Source organism: Alosa pseudoharengus, unplaced genomic scaffold (assembly GCF_046254945.1).
Source record: "Alosa pseudoharengus isolate Yale_2024_CS ecotype anadromous, Long Island Sound unplaced genomic scaffold, YU_APseudo_1.1 YU_APseudo_1.1_scf_6, whole genome shotgun sequence".
Taxonomy (NCBI): Eukaryota; Metazoa; Chordata; class Actinopteri; order Clupeiformes; family Clupeidae; genus Alosa; species Alosa pseudoharengus.
The window spans coordinates 13,334,029-13,341,831 of NW_027468848.1; positions in this window are offsets into that span (position 1 = coordinate 13,334,029).

Genomic DNA, 7,803 nt, shown 5'->3' on the forward strand with positions numbered 1-7,803 from the left:
GCTTTTGTGCTTTGATCTGCAGTAATTGTTAGTCGTATTTTTAAGACAATTACTCCCTTTCCTCCATATCTAATATATACTAATAAGTGTTGCCATTGTCTTCTATCCACCTTTTAGGAAAAAAAATGTTTCATCAAGACTCCTCCCGGAGTCCTGTTTCGTAGCTAAAATGCAAATCCCACCCAGGCAGACCTGGGTCAATTGTTTGCATTGATGTGTTCAAATCACATCAATACAAGCGCTCCACCGGATATACGTTGTGGATTGCTTTGGAAACCTAAACTGACATAGCCATGATGCTGTTCAGTTCCACAGTCTGACAAAACTTCTGGTCAGATAGACATTCTGGGTTTTAAAAAGCACCAATGAATTTAAAGATTCCATGATGGTCTGATGACAATGGACTATTAAAAAATTAGTAATGACAACCTGACCTTTAGGTGAACTTTTGCTTGTACTTCCTGAAGTCGCTCTAAAAATGGCAAGACTGTTGCGATGATGGCCAGTAAATTATAGACTGATAAAATTGGAAACCTGCAGAGGTTTTGGCATCTGCTAAAAGGTCATGTGGCGCAACCTTTGACGTAACTGAAGCCATTTAATTGTCTGCCTGTGACCCTGCTGTGAAATCTAATTTATTTGTACACTTATTTTGTAATGGCAGCATAATACCAATGAAGTTATAAAAAAAAAATTGGCAAGCTGTTTTGCCCTTGGATTTGATCTCCCAAAAACCTTTCAGAATAGTTATTTCCTTGTGCTCAATGTTTTGGTTGTTTTCATCTTTTCAACAGTTATGTGAAGGATATATGCAATAAAACAACCTTCATGCAGCCCAAATAACAATAAATGGAGAATAAATAAGACATTTTCATGGTGGAACACCCAACATTGAACCTTACCTTACTGACTGGTGGATCAATAATATTTAGTAATTTACCTCATGAACTGTCCACCAAGTCAGAGCACATTCTAAATAGGCCTACTGCTATCACAGCCTGCTGCTACTCGGAATTCATTTTCATGAAGAGTATTTCCCTTCTTTTAGTTTCTCACCACTTCTCGCTTCAAAAGCAACGGAATGATCCCAGTCTGTGACATTCAAACATTTCTGCTTCCTGCCATTCTGTTCATCCCTGTGACTGTGTCTGAGTGTTTCCAGATAACGGCTATAATTCCTGTCATTATAACAGGAAACCATCTCATTTGCAATGCACAGGAGAGCAATGAGCTGAGCTTTGATCCATACCCTCGTTACAAAGTCGCCCAATACATAAGCAAAGGTCAATCCAAAACCAAATGAGGGATATAATTTTTGGGGTAGAAAAAGTTGTTTGGCTGTAACATGGCTTTCGAAGGGATCATTTGGAGATGCTGTATCGGCATGCAATTGATCCCGTTTCTCTCAGTGGTTTAATTGAGATCAATGGTGCTTCACCGATGCGTGCAGACCTCATTATTGTCCATCTGTTGGCTGGCCCCTCCGTGCCTCATGCTCCTCTGCGCAGCCATTAAGGGAGAGATTTACATTCGGGGATAATAAAGATTGTAGCCTGATATAATAACATCCACAACACCAGGGTTTGCAAAGGTATGCAGAAGAGTCGGAGGGGGGAGTTGGCTAGATGGCTGGATGATAACTTAGAGAAGACGGCAGTGCGGGGGGGTTAAGGGTCATGGCTGGACTTCCTGCCTGAGATCTCTGCTCACTGTGATTTACTGGACGAAGCAGCTGCCCCTGAGCAAACCACAAACACACACATACACACACACACACACACACACACACACACACACACACACACACACACACACACACACACACACACACATACACTTGCAAACACACTGCCCCCACACACACACACACACTACATGTACACACACACACTTGCATGGAGAGGGAAAGACGTTGAGGTTGACAAAATTTCTTCCAATTTTCAACTCTCACCTTCGCTCACGGTACTACAGCCTGTATATGCAAGTCGATGTCTACATACACAGATACACACATGCATGCACACACACACTCTCATACACACGTGTCCCACCGGCAGTCCCCAGGCCCCCCACCCTACCAAAAAATAACAAGGTGCTAAAGATCCGCAAAAGCTAATTTCTTTTGACAGCAGTGGTAATCCACTTAGCGTTTTACAGTTCTATAATTACATTGCAGCTCCTGCCGGCTTGCCGTCCAAATCTGCTCGGAACAGAACAGCGGCGCTGCAGACATCGCTTCCTCTCACGTACCAAAGGAGAGCCGGATGGTGCCCACCCTTCGCTACTGCGCAGTGTGTGTGTGTGTGTGTGTGTGTGTGTGTGTGGCTGTTATTCACATGCATACACACTCATACATATAATTCCATTTAAGCCTGTATTATATTTATTTGGCACATGTTGTGATTTTCCGCAGCATCTGACGCCACTGAGCTTAGTGTGGTGATGAGTCACATGTGACCTAACCCTAACTGTTTAAGAAGAAAATGTGGCTTTTCTGGAAATGGCATCTATCATTATTATGACCGCCGCGCAGCGAAGCGGCGGTCATATAGGTTTAGTCAGATTTTTTTCTTTTTTTTTTTTTTCTTTTTCGCATGCCCAAATTTCTGTCAATGATTCCCGGGACACTGAAAGACCGGGGTAGACGAAACTTGGTGGGCATGTAACCCCACATGGATAGCATGGAACCATCGTTTTTCGTTTTGATCTGTAGCCCCCCCGCTGGACTGCACCCCCCGAAAGGAGGGTAGGGCAGACACAGTTTTCTGTGAATATGTCGAGAACCGTAAGGTTTAGGAGGACCATTTTTTTTTTGTATGTTGATCTCAAGGGGCCATGTCAACCCATGAATATCTTGAGAACTGTAGGGCCTAGGATGACCATTTTTTCCGTATATTTGCCTCCAGGGGTCATGTTAGCCCAGTTCATGTGCACACATGTGCACAAACAGATACACACACACACACACATTCACAGTAATCATGACACATACTCACACAGTAGACATATGTACGCTTCCATGCACAGGCACATACGCAGGCACGCACACACACACACACACACACACACACACACACACACACACACACACACACACACTCACACACACACACACACCCACACACATAACATAAACATAACACAAACAATCAAGAATTTCTCATAATTATGAACAGGCAAGATGGAGGTGGGGTTGTATAAAATGAATTTTACATGTGAAATCTATGAACTAATCATGTTTTGGTACTTGTTGTCTAGCAGATACCAGTGAGAATTGAGTGTGGATAATGCAATTTAGTGAGACAGTTAGAATCATATAGGCCTTTCAGCGTGATTTCTTTTTGTGGAAAAAATGTGCTGGACTGGGCGGCGGTCATATTTTGTACCGCTCTGCGGTACATCTAGTTTAAACCTCTCTGGTTAGGAGAAGGACATTTTTTGGTGAACCAAGACAAACACATGTAAACAAAGAGCTCATTTGTTGGGTGTTATATTTTAACTGTGTTATATTTTAGAGGACTGATCTGTCACCCTGACAAAGCAAAAGATGAAATTTCTCACGTAAACAAGAGTGTAAACCTATAAACACACATTAGACAAGAATGCTCTGCACAACTGCAAAACGTCTTCATTTTGTCTTTTTTCAAAGTGCTTGGGTTAAGGCCATCCTTAAAAATATCTTTGTTTGCAGTAACAGCTGCGGTAGGTAGGTCAATATTTTTTTTTTTTTTCAAGATTCAAAGTAAAAAAAAAGTACAATTTTGGTCATGGTGATTACGTAGGTATGAATTTAAACAAATGTGCATATCGTGACATAACTGACTGGGTCTTCAAGCCGTGCCTTCAGACGCACCATTGCAAACCTCATTCTGATGCAGGTTATTTAGGCCAGCATTTCTCAAACTTCTTTGACCTGAGGCCCGGTCATGGCAGTACACTTACTCAACCCCCTGCCCCCAATCAAATTGTCATTATCACAATCATTAGTATGCCTATATTGTTATACATGCACTTTCACTTAATTTTTTTGTGACATGTTTTGGCACATCAGAGGACTGCTTTACTAATGTAAGCTTGCATAAGAAAAGAAATACTTCTCAAAACAGCAACAATTATATGGGTGCTATTGTTTTGGGATGTTTCCCTCATGCAAGCATCATACTGTACACTGGTAGGCAAATGGAGAAAAAAATACATGTTTTTTAATGAAGTTTAATTTGAATGCCTGAATGTAAGGATTCAGGAAACACAATACCAGCTTTTGTGTATATGGTAAAAGGCGAGCAGATAGGCGTAAATCACTGATCTGTTGATCTTTAACAGAAAGAACGCTACAACAGCTTTTGGCCACGTTATATTCAAATTCGACTATACAATACTCAAAGCTATACAGTGTAGGCCTATACAATCTCTTCTCTGTTTCTATGTAAGTTCCAAAAATCAACGTCGTTCTATTAAGTGTCAATAAATAATTAAATAGTCTTCCAACAGGTTGAAGCGGAGCTTTGATACCAACGTTATCGATTAGTTTCAGTTTCTCTCGCGCAGACGCCTGCATTGAATGAACGCTCATACCACCACTTTATTGTGTGGCTCCATGTTTAATGACATCGATAGCAGAAACGTTTGTTTTCTTTTTTTGTCGGTCCGCGGTTTATTTATCAACTGCGCAGCAAATTTTCAGACGAAGCACCGGGCCTAATTTCACTCCACGACTCCGTGGACCAGCATTCTCCACATTGCGGAACCATATTTTAAGAAATGCTGAATAGACCACAACCAATTTCAATTCTTCGACACGGTCACCGTTAGACTAGAGGGGAGAAGGGATGGGAAAAGATCTGGGCACAGTTCTTCCAGAACTTCGCCACACGGTTTTATTTAAGAGAGCATACGTTTGCATGTAGGCAATTTATATTCACAATAGGCCTACTAAAATAAATATTATTTTATTGCATTTGTATTGGTTGTTTAGAGTAAAAAAAAAATAATCGCAAGTTTACAACCGGCAAATCGGTCGGACTAAAAGGGGAAAAATGGTAATGTTTGGGTCGGTTGTAAATTGACAAGGTCGGTCGGGTTACGGCAAACGAAAATATTTTCAAGGATGGCCTAATTTGGGGAAGACGCCAGACAGAAGACATAACCACAGAGGCACACATTTCCATGTTTACATTTTATCAGTGACAGTGGGAATCAAGGAACAGTAGCTGCACAACAGAGTGCCTTCTTCCCTCCCTCTCTCTCTTCCTCTCTCCCTCCGCTCCTCCTTCAAGCCTGATCTTGGGCCTAAAAGCTGCAGATCTCTCTCTTGCTCTCCCTCCCAGTGCAACTCATTAGCCCTATGCCTCAGCGTGCACACACACACACACACACACACACACACACACACACACACACACACTCCTCTTACAATATGCTCAGAGAAGAGGCCCATGAATATTAATGAGCACAACATCTCCCCTCTTTATGTGGTTGAAAAGTTACTTAATCAGGTGAGAGGATCAAATGCATTCGAGGAACCATGGAGGGGTTTCTGTCCAAGGGCAGAGGGTGCTGATGAAAGGACAAAGAAATAATTGAATATTATAATATACGAAATAAGGAACGTGTAAAGACGAGTACACACTGCACAGGCATTCGTCGGACGTGTTGTAGTGCAGCACACACGCTGACATCTGTGGACAGTTATTTTTGTTATTCTGTCTAGTCTTTTTTGGAGTCTGTCAGGGGTTAGATGCTACCGTGAGATTTCAAGCTCCAACCCCTCTACGGCAGATGTGTTGATGGCAGTGTGACCTAACATGGCCTGATCACTATTTTAGGGGGAATCGTGGGCTACTTAAAGGCACCCTTAACAGTTTTTGTTTACCTTAACATAACACAAAAAAAATATTTTTTAATGGCACATGAACTTATAACATGAAGAACAGCACTAGCCTACTGCCCTTGTCTGAGCGGCCCTCTGTAGGCGATTACCGACCCAGCAACTTTCTGTGTTCGGGTAGGAAACTGCTTGATTTCGCGCTGTTTGTTGCTGTTGATTTTGTTATTTTTGATAATGTGAAAGCAGTTTACCGAATTTGGTGTTGATCCGAGACCGAGGACGTGGTCCGCCAGAAAACCGTGGTCTGGGGTAGGGTTCGCTACAACTCCAGTGTGGTCAGAATGTTATCCGTTCTAAAACCAGGAAATAAACGCTATTGATAACATGATCTGTGGATCACATAAGAACCACTTCAGTTAACTGTTATGATCCGTCGCTTCAAAACATTTCCTAATTAGTGATTCATTACAGTGTCGAATAGCTTGGTGATGCTGTGCTGTGCAGGTGCGCTCACTTGACGCCAAGGTCAGGAAGCCCACGCGCACACTGGTGTGCAAGCAGGCCAGCGTGGACACTTTTGACAGAATTGACAAAGTGATAATTCACTCGAATACTTGCAGTCCATGATTGACTTAGGCTTAAAATGAGAACAGAGTGTGTGTGTTCAGGTTATGATTTTACTGTTTTTTCAAGTGACATTGGCAAAAAGAAGCTATAGCCTAGTGTTTATGAACTAAACGGAATACAAACAAAAATGTAATGTGAACAACGACCAGCTGGGGCAGGGATAGAGTGGATCAACTGCACTCAGGTTCGACCCATTAGAATGAACCGTGAGGGAAATTTGGTCTCTGCATTCATCCCAATTCGTGATTTAGTGAAACACACTCAGCACACAGTGAGGTGAAGCACACACTAATCCTGACGCAGTGAGCTGCCTGCTACAGCGGCGCTCAGGGAGCAGTGAGGGGTTAGGAAGGGCACTTCAGCCATTCCTACTGGTTGGGGTTCCTCCGGTTACAAGTCCAAAGCGCTAACCAATACTTCTGGATGCACAAAGCAGCACTGGCCTGTATAGGAGAGAAAGAGGGAAGAGGGAAACCTGTTTGTGTTCCTCCCAAATGAAAAGCAAAGCACATATAGCCATTTGGCAGATAATGGTATACCGTTACTATTGACTACAACTGGTTTATCCTGTACCTTTGCTGGGCACTTACTTGCTGGGACAATTACCTTGACGAGATTGTACTCACAGATATTCTGTGTGTTTATGCAACACAGTACACTTGCATTGAACCTACACAGGGTGACATGGAGCAGAACAAAGCATGGCGTTTTGTGTTGACCTCTTCTGTGTACTCTGAGATCAAATATGCATTGCAGATGAGAATGAAGATCTGCTGAAGCACAAGCACATGGGTGGAGAGGCTGAATAATAGATTGGTAAAACACATTCAGTGGACTGAGGGGCAGGAAGAGACAAAGACAGAGAGGCAGAGATGGAGAGATAGATAGATAGAGAGAGAGAGAGAGAGAGAGAGAGAGAGAGAGAGAGAGAGAGAAGGAGGGAGGAAAGGATGCCAAGGAAGGGTTATGTGGCAGGGTGAGATAGCAGCGAGGTTACGAGTAGAGGCACTCTGAGGATGCAAGTGTTTAGTGGTGACAGATGTCAAACCCCCTCTACAATTAGCCGTGAGGGAGAGGACAGGGATCATAATCCCTGGCTCTAGTGGATGGAGAGAGAGAGGATGCACACATCTCACGGACGCACAGGCGCACGCACGCACGCACGCACACACACACACACACACACACACACACACACAGTGCTGGCCGGGAGTCTCAGAGCAGTGATGAGTTAGAGTTTCGGAGAAACCAGACAGATAAAGATTTGCAGTAATGCCAATGGACTTGCAAAACACAAACGCATCTTGGCACTAGTAGTTTCTAGCCATTCCCTATCTGTCACACTCATT